This window comes from Clupea harengus, unplaced genomic scaffold (assembly GCF_900700415.2).
Source record: "Clupea harengus unplaced genomic scaffold, Ch_v2.0.2, whole genome shotgun sequence".
Classification (NCBI taxonomy): Eukaryota; Metazoa; Chordata; class Actinopteri; order Clupeiformes; family Clupeidae; genus Clupea; species Clupea harengus.
Window position 1 is genome coordinate 2,501 of NW_024880575.1, and position 17,518 is coordinate 20,018.

The 17,518-nt window shown below is 49.8% G+C and overlaps 1 pseudogene; it reads right to left on the reverse strand.

Moving 5' to 3' along the window:
* LOC122132392 overlaps window positions 1–17,312 on the reverse strand; it is a 19,534-nt pseudogene extending 2,222 nt beyond the window's left edge.
* Window positions 17,313–17,518: the final 206 nt, after the last annotated feature.

Below are 17,518 nucleotides of genomic sequence, written 5' to 3' on the forward strand. Positions count from 1 at the left end.
TGTGTGTGTGTGTGAGAGTGAGTGAGTGAGAGTTTGAGTGTGAGTGTAAATGTTATAGTACATGAAAATGTTATAGATATGTCTAGTAGTACTAGTATTAGTAGAAGTAGCTGCAGTAGTAGTAGTAGTCAGCCCGTACCTGTGGTTGCGAAGATAAGGCACCACATAGTGCATAATATTTGTCAGCAGAGGAATGACCCTCTCCTTTTCATCGCTATAAAACACCATATCCAAAAGATGGGCCAGCACCTACCACACACACACACACACACACACACACACACACACACACACACACACACAGAGAAACACACACAATTACTGCTGGAGGCAAGAGAAAGCACAAAGCAAAAACCGAAAGGGCACATCTTAATGCACTGACTCTGCAGATAAAAACCTGACTCCATCTTAAAGCGATCAGCTCTGTTACTTTAATGCTTGACCCACAGAATGGTGAGGAGGGCAGCAGGATGTGTTCAGGTGAGCTGTGCACTACAGAGGCTTGGTGGTCACTCAGTTTGTGAGAGATGGCTCGCTCTCTACAGGCACAGTGGCATGGATTTTGTACAGTGGTGCAGGGGATCTGCCATGGGTGCGTTCAGGTGTGCCATAATAAAGGGCATGTTCAGGCCAGGTGTGGATTTACCTGTGAAATACATCGATGTGCAGGGAGTTGGACAGGAATGCGAGGCGGTCATGTGGAATCCGACTACTGTCCAAAGGTAGTATATGTAAAACTGGCTAGCTCCCGGCTAGCGAGCTAAATGTTTTCATACTCCCCACCCCATGCAGATTGAGTGCAGTGAATTACTACGTTTGTGCATCCCTACCTCCTCTCCCTTTGCAGAAGTAATCAAAAAGTTTGGCCAAGGTGGCGAAGGGCGAAAGGCTACATGTACATGTACATGTGTCTCCACCAACACTGATTGATACATTATATCGATGTTACATTAACTTAGCCGAGGAAACAGACCCCTGTAGGTCTTCATTTAAGCAAATGAGCTTTTGAGCTAGCTAGTCCAACCATTCATGTTCTTCGATAGGCTTGCTACTGAGCTACTAGTTGCTACCAACTACAGGATAGCCATGCTTATTTGGGGTATGTTCATCAATTCAATCAGCACTCTGATTAACTTTTTATACTTCGGAAAATATGAGTGTTCCATTTGACCACGAATTAACGAATGAACTTGGTCGTGTTCAGGAGTGTCAGGTGGACTCATGTGTGTTCAGTAAGATGAAGTGCGAACAAGGACATTGGCACATTCAAGAGTGAAATGGAGTGCTTGGAGTGCTCTTTACGATACAGCAGAGTGGGGACACAGGCATGTTCGGGAGCATCACATGTACTGTTAGTTGCTGTGCTGTGCTGTGCGGGGCACGTTCAGGGATGTTTACCTCAGACAGCAGTGTGAGGGCGTGAACACTATACACAGAAGGAGTGAAGCTGGAAGCCTCCATCACTGTGAGCATGAGATCTGCAAACACACACACACACACACACACAACACACACACACACACACACACACACACACACACACCACACACACACACACACACACACAGAGTTAGTGAGACAAGACAACATGCAGACATCACTACAGCATATGCTCATGTATATGGACATATAAAATGTCTATACGTAGATCACACACAATTGTGCACAAAAGCCAAACAAACAAGAGCTACCAAACTATTTTGTGAAATTAGCTCAAGAAGACCATGCACACACTAATACAGTGCACATTATAACATATCGTATACAGGCAAGGGCAAAAAACACACACCTTCCACATCAGGCTCCAGGGTGGTCCCATCCACTACAATCTGGGGTGAGGGTTTGACCTCCAGGTTCCTCCTGAGCCAGGTGGTCTGCTCCAGGGACGAGCGGCAATCGTCCCGATGGCCTCCACAATCTTATGAGTCACATCCCTGAACACAGCATCAGAAATGCTTAAATACTATTCACCCAAAGTATTGGATGACATGCTAGGGCAATAATAATAAAAATAATAATAATTCATTTTATTTGTAACGCACTCTTCATTCAGAAGAATCTCAAGAGTGCCAACATATTAGAAACTAACTATAATATACAATTCAAATAAAAATTAGATAACATAAGCATAATAGAAAAACGTTTAAATATTTTAACATAGCATGATAAAAGGACCACAAGCAAAGCACATCATTACGAACTGTGAGAAGCATGTGATATACATTATGATGGAGATGATGGACATGGATCTCCTGCCCTGGTCAGTATTCAATAGGAGGGGCATTCTTATTGAGTTTTAAAAAGGCGTTAAGATAGACTGGATCACATGGTTAGGGAGAGCTCTGACTGACAGACAGCACTTCAGTTGTGTCCCTTAGACACCATAGTTTACACACGTAGCCGCTGTAGCACTGACCCTCTCTCCCTTTAGTAAAAACAGGAAAGCCCTCTTTTATTCAAAATCAGAGGGAAGGGAAGAGTGGAGACTGGGGTTGTGGTGAGGACATTTCACTATCTTTTCATAGCATATCGAGCTCAAATTCATTTCACTATCCTTTCATAACATATCGAGCTCAAATTTCATTTCAACTACCTTTTCATAAGCATATCGAGCTGCAAATTTCATTCACTAGCCTTTTCATACATTCGAGCTCAAATTTCATTTCACTATCCTTTTCATACATGTTGAGTTTAAATAGGGAAAGCCCATTTATTTTCAAGGGTAAGATCAAAGGTAAGGGGACAGGTTCCCCCTGGCAGCTGTCCACTCACCTGCAGTTCCCGCTGGTCCTTCTTGCTTCTCCAGGTTGGGGTTCTTCAGGATGAACTCATTCAGAACACTAGAGACAGCAAAGGCAGCAGACTCAGCAACCAGTTTCACTCATATCACACACACATTACCCAGGCATTCCTCGTGCTAGTGGTTGCACAAGTGCATTTACAAAACGAGTACTAGTATCCTGAAAAGGGGGTTGAGGTGCATTTATGACACATGTTCTCAGACATATTCTTCAGTTAGAGAACACCACACTGAGAGCACTGAGAGAGTGAGGGCACTGACCCCAGGATGAGGAACTGTCCTGGAGCAGGCAGACCCAGCTGCACAGAGTCCTTCAGGAGCGCCAAAAGAGACGGCCAGCTGTCCACCAGACTGGACACAGGGATCCTGCAGGACACACAGACAGATGTCACACACACAGACAGATGTCACACACACAGACAGATCACACACACACACACACACACACACACACACACACACACACACACACACACACACACACACACACTAGTTTGGGTGCAGGTGGACACACTGAAGTCTGTGGTGCTGCTTACCTCTGCACATAGGCGTAGAAGAACTGGAGCATGCAGACTTCAAGAGAGAGATGTTTCTGTGGTGAGAGGAGAGTCGGGTCAACAAACAAAGGTCACATCATCACACAAAAACATCTGAATTTGAACATGCATTAGTCTTCTGCTAGATGCTACAAAGATTACATCCCTTTGCTGTATTTGTTTAAAACAAAATCCAAAGTTCTGTTTGGATCTCTATGTGTAGATTTGAACTATGACTAGAGTGGAGAGACTACTCAAGGCTATGGAGCGTATCTGTTACCTTCATTTAAAATCATCTGGACCTCCCTGCATATGTCTATTAAATCATTAGGGCAATGAAAGGAAGCTTCTGCCTGAATTACATGAGAGATTGTGCCTGAAACGCTCCAGAGGAAGCCTTCCTTAACCCTATCAAAGGGCTGGGACCTTCTATCTCCAGCATGAAGAATACAAAATTAATTAGACTGCAGTTAATGTTGGAGCTGGACAAAAGCCAAAGGCTGAGAGGGTGCATAATTACATGGATAAAGTTCCCAGGCCATTGTATCACAGGAGGTCTTTACATTTAGTCATTAGGCAGATGCTTTAATCCAAAGCCACTTGCAAGTTAGGTACAGATCACTAAATGAGTGAGGAGACATAGAGAGTAAAGGGGCATGAGAACAGTGTTGTGGTAAGAGCATTAAGAGCAGTGCAGCTGGGCCAGGCTACCTTCTCCTTGGCGATGGCGGGCGGCTGCTTGAGCACCTCCTTGACCGTCTGGATGACCGTCTCCGTCCGCATGGCGCTCACCGACCGCACCAGCTCCACCAGCAGCAGCTGCTCCTCACACGCCGAGGGATCACCTGCAAACACACACACACACACACACACACAAATGCATTGAAACAAATCAACACGTGTATGTACGTACATAAATATGCATACACACATACACAGTTTCACAGAGAACCCACACACACACACGATTAACACATATACGTACGGTTAAACAAGTAGGTTGCAAACACAGTTCATCACACACACGTCTTCACAAATATACACACACACACACAGTTAGATAAGCACACTGAGTTGAACTTTAAAGGTTAGCAGGTTAAACACATGCATGTACACACAGATATTCACACACACACGCACAGACACAGGCACACACACATAGGTACAATGTCAGTAGTAACAGCAGGGGTGTACCTTGTTCCTGGCAGAGCTCTTGACCTGTTTCCTCTCGTTCCACACGTAGGCGATGGCCGCCATGAAGTGGGCCCCGTGGTTCATGGAGATGGGCCCAAGCAGCTCCAGGATCTGCTGCCGCAAGTTCTGCCACCACAGAGGGGGCGCCAGAGAGCAAAAGATCATAACAAACCACCAGGTCAAACAAACCACCCAAGCATCAAATCCCAGGATACGTGTGTATGTGTGTGTGTGTGTGTTGTGTTACCTTGGTGGAGCCGAGGTTGATGTTGGAGCTGAAGCAAGCGGAGGCGGTGGCGGGGTCGGAGTTGTCCACCAGGTAGAGAATGCTCCACAGCAGCGTCACCGACGTCATGATGGTGTGCAGGATGGACAGGATGCCTGCACGCGCCTCTGCCAGGTGCTTCTGGTCCACACTCACCTGGAGCTAAAGGCCATGCACACACACCACACAGGATTACACACAGACACACACACACACACACACAGGAGATGCGCACACATACGGAAACTAGTCAGTCATCAGGAAGTCACAAAAGAAGCAGGAAGCTAAAATCTAGACTACATTAAACTATATATAGATCATAAAGACAGGCCAGAAAAAGAGCCAAGCATTTGGTATTAAATGTTTGCACTGAAACCATAATGACTATGAGGTGTAGTGTAGTACTGAAGGGTTATTCAGCAGCTGTCTGGCGCCCCCACCTGGTGATACTGGGAGGTTGGGTCCAGCAGGCAGTAGTGGATGATGGCTGTTACTCCCTCCAGAACTGTGAGAATCAGGTCAGGAGGAATGCAGGAAGCCATCCACTGGGGTCTGCACATCACACACACACACACACACACACAACATATGCATTCAACCCAATCATTCATAAACATGTCAGCACACACACAGACACAGACACACACACACACACAAACACCACATTTAGAAAAACACACACACAGGCGCAGTCATGCATTATTACTGCATGGCAGAATATATGCATAATGTGTGCATTCATCCATGTTTGTTTTTTGACTCCAAATGTTTACAGAAGGTGGCAGCCCTAAATGCAGTCTTACAGTGCCATCTAGTGGCAATGTTTGCAGATGGACACATATCCCACGTGAAGATACACAACATATCAAAGGTACACGGTATTGTTGAGGCTCCGCTTCCAGCAGAGCTACTAGTGTTGCAGCTGTGTAAATACATGTATGTATCTACGCATGTCCATTTTTGTCACTTTGGACAAAAGCGTTGGTTAAATATCTCAAACGTAAGCATATTAATGTACACATAATGAATGGATGTACTGTATGTGGGTACCAAAAATGTTGCCATATTGCTATCTGTATTTTACCATCAGTCATAAACACAATGAAGTTGTATGGAGTTGCGTTGACGATACCTTGTTTCGGTGAGGCCGGTCTCGTAGCGGTACTGCTGGAGGAGGTTGTCCAGGTTACGGCATAGCTGCAGGGTGACGGAGGCAACCACCCGGCGCAGCACCTTCCCCATGTAGGGCAGCGTGGTGTTGATGAGTCCGATCCACTGCGGATGCATCTTGCAGGCGTGGTTCTGGTGCAGGCCCGGATGACGGCGCACAGGAACATGCCCTGCGCCGTGATGGGCTGCCCGTGCTGGTACTGCAGCGAGGTGAAGGGCTGCTGGGGGATCACATGTTCCACCTCGACCCCCAGCAGCTCGAACCCCCCCGCGCCCACACCCCCACCGCCGGCACCCACGCCCCGCCACCCCTCCAACACCCCCACCCACGCCACCGGAGCCTGCGTCTGCGGTGTCGTCGGAAGGCGTAAGGACGCGGTGCTCCAGCACCACCAGGCTCTGGAGCAGGCGCAGCAGCTGGGACTGCAGGGCGCTGCAGCCGTCCAGCTGGTCCTCGGACAGGTTGATGACGCTGTCCTCCGACAGGCCCTCCTCCACCGCAGACACGTTGGCGCCACCACACCGCTGCTCGTGCCACTTCTGGGCGCTGAAGATGGAGGACAGCAGGCAGTGCAGCACCACCTGACACACACACACACAACACACCACAACATTTACACTTCCTTACTTATGGAATATACTTATTTATTTATTTATACCGCCTTGACTGATGTGTGTTTCCTCGTCCACTACATGAAGGGTACGTCTTTAGTATACATTTCGACATTTATAGTTAAGTAGCCCATACTTCCAGTGCTGGGAGGGTACATATTTCATTAGTATACCACCCTGTGACCTGACAGTCTAGACAGTCTAGATCAGTCAGCAGGTGAATTACCAGAGGGAGCTTATTTAATCAGACCAGACAAAGTCAAATGTCTGGACACGGACGAACACATCAATGCATCACATTTAATGCTGCTCACTTTTTACATCCACCGGGTCCACTGACTTACACACTTATAGTAGCGTGGTACAACAAGAGCATTCCTAAAAGAGCATTACTTACTTAACTTACTAACTAGCTTCTCTAGAGTCTGCATTAACCTTGTGCGCGTTACACTTGGAAAGCAATTGAGAGATGTACCCCTGAAGAGAACCTGTAGGGGGCGTTTTAGTCCCTGATTATTACACAGCACCAGCACTCACCTTCTGCACTTTGCACTTGGACAGCACGTCGCTGATGAAGCTGGCGAAGCCCTTGGCCGAGCCGCCGGTCACCTTGGCCAGCTCGCTGAAGAGCAGCGTCAGCACCTCCACGCTGGTCAGCTGCATGGCGCGGTTGCCCGCCAGGTCCTGGGCGGTGGCGGCCACGTGTGCGGCGTAGTAGCTGCGCAGGAAGTAGAGGCACAGCGAGAGCACCACCTCCAGGAACATGGCGCCGCGGAAGGGGTGGGCGTGGGCGTCCTGCTGCGGGATGGGGCAGTAGAAGTCCTTGCCCATGACGGAGACGCGGTGGCGTGCCAGCAGGTTCTGCAGCAGCGAGAGCTGCGGCGTGTAGGTGTGGTTGATGCTGGTGGTGGCGATGGCGCTGACGAAGGCGGCCGGCGAGGCGCGCAGCATGGCGGCCACGGCGGAGAGTGTGGAGCGTGCGCGAGGAGTCGTACAGCTGCAGGTACAGCAGCACGTGCTGGTACAGCGGGTGGATGTTGAAGCGGGGCGGGGAGGGGAGGCGCACGAGGAGAGCCGGGGCTTGGACCCGCCGGCACACCCCGCTCCTCCTCCCACTGCGCCCCCGCTGGGTGACCCTGCGTCGCTCTCGATCTCGGACACCTCGCCCTCCCCGCAGCTGTACCAGTTCTCGAGGTCCAGGCTGTCCCCGAAGAAGATGCTGGGCGGCCGGCTCCGGTCTCCCTGGTGCTGCTGCTGCTGCTGCTGCTGCTGCCTCCTGCGCTCCTCCTCCTTCTTCTTGATCTTCTTCACCTTGGGCTTGGCCCCCGGAGACTTGTCCGCCAGGCGCTCCATGATCTTGCCCTTCAGGCTGAGCTGCGTGCTGCTGTGGCTGCGCTTGCGGGCCTGCAGGTCGTCCGCTTGCAGGACGCTGAGATCCGACGACGACCCCCCCACGCTGCTCCCCCCGCCACCCACACCACCGATGCCGCTGCTGCCGCCGCTGCTGTCCGGGAGCATGACGATGGAGGGGGACGAGCTGTGGCGCGTGATGCCATCGCGGTGGTCCTCGGACCTGGGCAGGGCGGAGGCAGGGGTGGGGGTGGTGGTGGAGGCCATAGGGGTGGGGGTTTCAGAAGTGGTGTTGGTGGTAATGGAGAGGAACCCCAGAGTGCCTCCGGCCACCAGCTCTGGTAGTGTTTTGCGGTGCTTGCAGGCGGGGAAGGGCCCCTTGGTCAGCCTCTGGCCGGTGGAGATGTCAGTGGTGGAGGTGGAGGAGGAAGAGTTGGTGCTGTCCGTTTCTGCCTGCGGCCAGGCCTCAGTGGGAAAGGGGGTGTCTGTGGAGCTCTCCTCCAGCGTCTGCACTACCCTCTCCAGGAGCTCCGTCAACACCACCGACACTTCCTCCTCCACAATAAACTCCTCGTCCTCCACGGCACTCTCGGTCAGTTCTCCCGTGAAGTCACATCCGTTCACAGCACCATCTCCACCTACCACCTCGGGCTCTTCAAAGCTGCCGTTGTCGATGGTGGAGTGGTTGGAGCCACTGGAGTCGGAACTCTGGGGCTCCTCCTGTTGGTCTGGAGGGGCATAGTCGCCGATCAGCTGCAGGTTCTCACTGCTCAGGCTGAGCAGGGAAAGGCTGTCACTCAGGGGGTTGACTGTGAGGCTGAAGGGCTCCATGTCATCCAAAGGAAGGACACAAACACGCCCCTGTCCCGCCTTCAAAATGTCGCCATGGTTGAAGTCTGAGAGCAGAGACGAAAGGAATGTACGGTTAAATGTTGTACAAACCTCAAGGAATACACAAAATGTATTGGTCCTTCCAGTATAACTGCCTGGCTTTGGCTTTCCACTGGATCTAATCAGTGTAAACTAGTGAAAGTGTCAAAGTAAAAATAAATATCAGTGGGAATGTACCGACACACATACACAACCCTTGCCTTTAGCTCAGTAATGGTAGAACAGAAACTTTGGAGGCATTGTTGTCTTACGGTCGGAGAAGCCGGAGTCCCTCATGAAGATGGGCTCAGACAGGTCTGGGTCGGGTTCTGACGGGCCTGCCTGGGGGAAGTTCTGGGCCCAGTGCCTCTGGGCCTGGACGCGCTGGATGGAGAACCCGGTGGGTTTTGGGGTGCAGGAGGAGCAGCAAGAGGGGTTCTAGTAGCGGGCGATGTCGTGGCGTTGGAGAACCTGGTCGAGCCAAGCCCCGACCCCACAGCACTCGCAGAACCGTCCCAGTAACTCAGACTGTCCAGCATGATATACAGAGACCTGAGGAAGGAGAGGGAGAAAGGAACTTTTGAAACCCTTTAATACATGAAGTAAAAAAATATTGAATTCCGTATCACAGGCTATGACACTAAGATCTTGGGAGAGACACTCAATCAAGGAAACACTCAAACTATTACACTTGTTTTGGATCCTTGATGCAATAGGAGGCTGGAGTGGTGTGGAGGCCTACCTGTCAAAAGTGCGGTTGAAGGGGGAAGACTTGGTGACGTTCAGGTCTCTGGTGAGGTGCCACAGCACAGAGAACTTCACATGGGCCTCCAGACGCACCCTCTGAGACAACACAAAACACACTTCAGTATGGATATGGTATGGAGTGTGTGCGTGTATGTACAGTATGTATGTACAGTATGTATGTACTATGTGTGTGAGTGAATGTTAGGTGTGTATATGTGTGTGTGTTTATGTGTGTGTGAATGTATGTGTGTATGTATGTATGTGTGTGTGTGTGTGTGTGTGTGTGTGTGTGTGTGTGTGTGTGTGTGTGTGAATGTATGTGTGTATGTGTGTGTATGTGTGAGAGTGTGAGTGTAAGTGTGCATGTGTGAGTGTGTGTGAGTTTCCACCTTGTCCCTGTGCATGAGCTGCTGGCTGATGACGTCTTCACAGATGCTGGAAGAGGGCACCAGGTTGTGCAGCTGGTAGAAGAGCTTCCACACTGCGCTGGTGGTGCTGGGGAGTCCCCTCACCCAACTGCCCCCACAGGATCAGAGCTACAGCCTGGAGCAATCATTAAAGAGGGCAAAAGATGGTAAGAAAGTGTCAGTGAGAGGCACATTCAGAATTGACTAAGACAGAACATTTTAGAAAAGACAGCAGAGAACATGAAAAGAAATATCACACACACACACACACACACACACACACACACACACACACACACACACACACACACACACACACGGCACCTTAAAGAACGTGGTCTTCTCAGCGATGTAACTTCAGGATGCCTTGCGTGAGGGGCGGCCTGATCACCACAGCAACGCGGCCCTGACTGGGGCTCATGGTGGGGCCGGTTCAGTGCTGCCTATCCGCTCAGCGGTCACCATGGCAACGGACTGGGTGAGGCCCACGAGGTCCATAAGCAGGGAGATGGCCACAGCCTGAATGTTGAAGTCCACTGGAGCGCAGCACGGCATCCATCAGACACTGCAGCCCAGCCCGCAGGGCGCTCGCCATCACCATCTGCTGGCCAATACACACATTACATCAGAGAGGCAAACTTTGGAAAGCCTCTACAACTATTTCACTCTTATCACCTATTGTCAGCTTATCATATTTCCTTCCAATTTTTCCTTGGATTGAAGGGTTTGGGACTAATGCTTGCCCTCTGAAGATGTGCAGCTGCATTACACAGGTTAAATTCCAAAAATTCCTTACTGCCCTCCTCTGGTGGATATGTGCATGACAAACAACGACAAACAATAGAACACACAACTAAGGTTAATGATTTACTATAGAATGAATTCAGAGAATCTCTCCAGAATACTGAACAATTTTTTGTCCTGAAAACATACCTGATGAGATCTGAATGTATACAATAAGTTCTGTATGAATGTGCCTTGTAAATGTACACAGGACTGAACCCTTAATCTGTATGATACTTCAATCTGCAGCTATAAAAATCTAATCATGCTGCAATGACATCACCCTTCACTTCACCTGACACAGGTGTGTCTCCTCACCTGCCAGCTCCTCCCTGGTGGGCGAGGCCTTCATGTTGCCCTCGGCGATATAGATGGGGAAGCTGGAGCACTCCAGGAAGATCTGGCAGGCGGCCGCGAAGGCCGCCATACACTCCCTCTGCTCCAGGCCCCACTCCTGGTCGTCCTCCTGCTTCGTCGTCATGACGGCGCCCACTCCGACCTTGAGCGTGTCCATTTTGGAGGGTCGGGGCGGCCGCTCTGTCTCCGAGACGCCCGCGGTGGCGTGGTTGCTGTTGTTGTTGTTGTTGGTGGAAGTGATGTAGAGAGTGATGAGGCGGGAGAGGAAGTGCTGGAACTGCTCCAGACAGCACTGCATGACCGGCGTGTCCTGGGGCTTAGTGATGGCCGCCGTGGCTCTGGGAGGGGGCTGTGGGGTGGGGGGGTCCTCGGCGGATGGTGTGGAGCCCGTGGAGGGGCCGCTCGCCATCCTCCTGGTACTGGACGAAATCGGTAAAGCCGTTCTCGGAGCAGCGGCTGCTGGCACCGTGACCGTTGCTGTCCTCAAAGACCTCACCGGGCACACCAGGCAGCTCCAGAGAGGACGGCACAGACTAGAGAGAGAGAGAGAGAGAGAGAGAGAGAGAGAGAGAGAGAGAGAGAGAGAAAGAAAGAAAGAAAGAAAGAAAGAGAGAGAGACAGAGAGAGAGACAGAGAGAGACAGGGCATTAGATACTGGTCTGAATGTAGACTATGTAAAGGTAGATAGTGAGGTAAATATGAAATATTATGGATGGATGGCTGCCTGCATAAGTGACACGGATGTAAAGCTAACACCATCGGTCACTTGCTGTGGCCCTATCTTGTCAGCAAGTGTGTTTCTGGGATGGGATGGGTGACAGCTGCTGCCTCCGTATCAAATGACACGCTTTTAATTTGACTTCAGGCAGAACTCAAACAGCGATCTGGAGAACAACACCCACAGGGGATTGCATTTAAGAACCTTCTGCCACATGCTCCCTCCACACTCGTCTCTGCTGGGCCTACTGCCCACCTCTCAGCCCCAGAAGTTGGGAGACCCAAAGGAGATCAAGGTACAGCTACCCACCCCCCCCCCCCCCCCCCCCCCCCCCCCCCCCCCCCCCCCCCCCCCCCCCCCCCCCCCCCCCCTCCCGAACCCCCCCCTCCACCTACAGAGGCAGGGAGCAGCACAGCTGTCGGGGGCCTGGGCCTCCCAGCATGCATTGCTGCACATGAGCCCAGGCCTGTCCTTACCCCATGACAAAACGCCCCACAGCCTTTCAAATCCATACACACACAAATACACACAAACACACACACACACACACACAAACACACAAACACACAAACACACAAACACACACACACACACACACACACACACACACACACACACACACACACACACACACAAACACCTCCGGGGCATCCAAGCATGCAGTTCTGCTGCAGGGGACTGACGTTGAGGTGGGGTGGGGGCTCAGATGGCATGCCGACCAAGCGAAGCCCAGAGGAGGGACAGGATGTGGGGCTATAGCCTGGGGTGTGGGGGCGGGAGAGTGTGTGCGAGAAGGAGGCGGAGATGGGGAAAGTTCCGCTTGGATGAAGAGGGCAGACCCATAGGGGCCTCCAGGCTCCTCCAGAGAGAGAGAGGGGCGCAGCTGCGAGTGGAGCCCGCTCTTCTGGTCCCCTCGGCCCCAAATCGCCGCACTACCCTCCCCTCCGAACCTCTGGTGCCCTTGCTCCCGCCCTGGGACACAGGCCGGGTCTCTGGCCTGTCCCTGTGTCTGTTCCCTCACGTCGGGTCGAGGCCAGAAACACACACGGAGGCGGCCAGGTAGCGCACCGGGAGAGAGGGAGACATGCAAGTATAAAACACTCCCGTGCTCGTACACAAGCATGCTCCAATATGTTCCCTCACATAAGGACTTTCACTCCCTCATTCACACACTCACACCCATGGGCATTCATGCACACAGACACACAAACACATAGGCACACAATACCTAACTCTCACACACACACACACACACACACACACACACACACACACACACACATATTGGCACACAAAGAACAGCTGAACATACACATATACACACCAGAAAACAATTACAGTACAATACATATACAGTGCCCTCCACAATTATTGGCACCCCTAGTGAATATGAGCAAAACAGGCTATAAAAAAATATGTCTTTGCTGTTTATCCTCTTGGTCTTTCACTCAAAATATTCACAAAAATCTTACCTTTTCATTGAAGCAAAATTATTGAAAGAAAAAAAAACTGTTGACATTAAATAAATATTTTTCCCCAAAACATGTGTGCCACAATTATTGGCACCCCTAGAAAAATCTTATAATTAAAATCTAACTGAAGTATATTTCCAGTCATGTTTTACATTTTTAAGTTCACCTGTTTGATAAGGAACTCTTAAGAGGTCAACCATGACTTCCTGTTCCACTGGCGAACAAATATGAGGTGACACAGGCCAAATTCCATTAGTCATTCATCACTATGGGAAAGACCCAAGAACACAGTGACAATGTGCGACGGAAAGTTGTGGAGCTGCACAAATCAAGAAAATGGACACAAGTAAATCTCTAAAGAGTTGAAAATACCCATTTCCACTATCATGGAAATAATTAAGTAGTTTAAAGCGACAGGAGATGTTAAGAATCAGCCTGGAAGAGGACCTATCTGTAAATTGACCCCACGCACCGTGAGGAGGATGGTTCGACTGGCAAAAGAATCTCCAAGGATCACAGCTGGAGAATTGCAGAGGTAAATTGAGTCTTGGGTTCAGAAAGTCTCCAGAACTACCATCAGACGCCACCTCCATCACCACAAATTGTTTTGGAGGGTTGCCAGAAAAAAGCCTCTGCTGTCAATCAACAACAAACTAAAGAGCCTACAGTTTGCCAAATGTAAGTCAGACTTTCAATGGGACCGAGTTATATGGTCAGATGAGACCAAAATAAAGCTTTTTGGCAACAAACATCAAAGGTGGGTTTGGCGTAGACAGAAAGATAGCCATACAGAAGAGACCCCCATACCCAATGTGAAGTATGGTGGCGGATCTTTGATGTTGTGGGGCTGTTTTGCTTCCAAAGGCCCTCGACATCTTGTTAGGAGACATGGTATCATGAACTCCATCAAATACCAGCAGATATTAAATGAAAACCTAACAGCCCCCTCTAGGAAGCTTAAAATGGGCCGTGGTTGGACCTTCCAGCAGGACAATGATCCGAAGCACACCTCAAAATCAACACAAAATTGTTCACCGACCACGGAATAAAGGTTTTGCCATGGCCATCACAGTCCCCCGACCTAAACCCCATAGAAAATCTGTCGGAAGAGCTGAAGCCGAGTATACAAGCGTTGACCTAAGAATCTGAAGGATCTGGAGAGATACTGTATGTAGGAATGGTCTCAGATCCCGTGCCATGTGTTCACCAACCTCATCACACATTATAGGAGAAGACTCAGAGCTATTATCTTGGCAAAGGGAGGCTGCACAAAACATTAAATTAAGGGGTGCCAATAATTGTGGCACACATGTTTTGGGGAAAAATATTTATTTAATGTCAACAGTTTTTTTTCTTTCAATAGTTTTACTTCAATGAAAAGGCAAGATTTTTGTGAATATTTTGAGTGAAAGACCAAGAGGATAAACAGCAAAGACATATTTTTTTATAGCCTGTTTTGCTCATATTCACTAGGGGTGCCAATAATTGTGGAGGGCACTGTACACTGACAAACACACACACACACACACACACACACACACGATATAAATGAACAGAGAGTCTGAACCAGTTTCAGAGGGGAAAGGGGAAAGGTCAGTTCGTTTTTGGGAACATCATTCATCCGCGAGACACCAAAAGTAACCCCCAGGTTCAAACACTGAGACACACACACCCACACACGGTATCTGACCCTGGACCATCCTGCCCACTCAGTCCGGAGCAGGGCTCTAGGAGGTGGGGGACTGGCGCGGGGGTGGAGGGGAACCATCAGGGAGGAGCGTGCCCATTTCTGGGCCACCGCCTGCAGGGAGAATACCTAGTCCCGGTCCCTGCAGGGCCTGGAGCAAAGCCTCTGTTCCCCACCTCGCTCTCTCGAGCTCACGCACACACACACACACACACACACACACACACACACACACACACACACACACACACACACACACACACACACACACACACACACACACACACACACACACACACACACACACACACAGCACGTTAGAGCAAGGGACAATAAAGAGGACACTAAGCAAAGCTTCTTTTTTTGGGGGTGATGGGGGCGGTGCGGCTGGCACGACATCATGTTCACAGGAGCATGGCATTCCAGCACATGATTCCCAGCTGATTAAATGAAAAAGAACAGAAGCAGACAAACAGTGCTGACCAACAGCACTTTGCCTCCGCTTAGACGGGCCTTCAGATGGGCCTTTTTTCCCATTCCGCACAAAGACACTTTCAGCGGCTGTTTTAAGTTGAGCCATGTTATTTCATGGTGAAGTAAAGTAGAAAGTTCCTCTCCTGTGTGTGAGGGTTCAAAGACAAACTCTGCAATAGTGAGTGGGGGTGTGTGTGTGGGGGGGGGGGGGCGGGGCTGTGGATCACTGACAGCACAGAGCGTGTACACTGGTGCCAACAGCATCAGAAAGCGCCCACTGCTTCAGTGAGATGAAAAGAACAGGACACTGTGAAAATTAGCAACTGATTCAACTATGGACACGGTCCGCCCGAGTCCTTAGGGGCCTACAGCCTTTGGTTGTTTGTAGGTGCAACAGGAAATGCATGATTCATCATCAAGGGAAAATATATGGATGTGACAAACGAATGGACAGAACAATAGACCAGAGAATGGACTTCAATTCCTACGTATTACTCATACAAACAATTCCCCCCCCCCAAAAAATATGCCTGTAACTTTACATGTAGATAAGTATTGTGTTTTTGTCCTCCTTATCCTTCGTTATGGGTTCTCACCAATGAGACTAAGAGATAAGGCATACATAACATCTTGAACATTGGTCTTTACTACTGTGACTTGCAGAAAAATGGTTTGAATATTAACTAGTGAAGAATAAAGTGATCTGCAGTTGAGTCACAAGCTCTGTTTCTGGACTTTCACACTGTTGTGGGGGACACTAGAAGGTTTCCTTACCCGCTTGTCCTCCCTGTCCTGGGGTGCCGTGCTGGGCGTGGGCGTGGGGGTTGAGGTGGGGGTGGTGGTGGCGGCAGACCCATGGGGGAGGGCGAGGGGGGAGACAAGTGGCGGCTGCACCTTGCTGAGGATCTTGGAGCAGAGGCGCAGGCAGTGGGTGAGCTCCCCCAGGCCCAGGGCCTGCAAGTGGGCCGTCAGCGCCGACACCATCCGCAACAGCAGCTGGGGAAGGTGCTCCGTCTGGATCTCAATGTATGTCTCCTGCACGAGGAGGTTCAGAGGGAAAAGGTCAGAGGGCGTAGTGCAAGGTCACACAACCAGGACTCAGCCTCCTGTCTGTAATGACTTTAATGTGGTGTGTTACTGATGAGAACGTTACATTTGCCTCTGTAAATTAAATATGCAAAAACAGCAATAATTAAATAAAAATAAATAAAATTGAGGTTGTATATACATTTGAAAGTGCCTTTTCCTTTATTTCAAATTCGAAACTTTCAAAGTGAAATATACACAAATATATGTTCTTTAAAAAAAACTGAGTACATACCTACCAACCAATCAACAACAGGACGGACATGAGTCAATAGATAAAAAGCAAATACAACGGAAGGGGTTTTCAGTCACATACATTCCCTTTTTTTGGAGTCTGAGAAAGTTTGAAGAAGCACATGCAAGACAGACAGACAGACCTACAAACACAAAGACCTTTAATTCTCTCTCGGCACCATCCAAACAGAACACACACACATCACCTACGTGACATCTGCACACCTTACTTTTCCAATTGAAAGGAAATCTCTTCTGTGACTCACCCTAAGGCAGCGCTCACTTATTCATTTAGTCCGAAAGCAACACCCATTGCCTATTCAAGCCTCCGGGCACGCTAGCTATTCCTGCCTCTGTGAGGTGTGCACGGTTGCCTGGCGACTGACTGATTGACTGGCTTGTTAATTAATTGATGTGGTTCATTAACAGCGTTGTTTGTTTGGAGGTTGCTGGAGGGGAATCTGTGACTCAGGGGGAAGCAGGTGGGGGTGAAGGAGAGAGAGAGAGCAGAGTACTGTACCTGGCAGATAACCCGCATGCTTCTAGTAGGCTTCAAGGAGGAGAGAGAGCACAGACTTAGCACAGAGTAGAGACAGGCAAAGCAAAGCAGAGGACAGAGAACTCACTTCAAGGCAGATTGAGTGACACACACACACACACACACAGACACAGACACACTCACACACACACACACACACAGTCTCACTCTCTCATGTGCCTGCAGGAATCCACAAACAGATCCACCTCACAAACCTT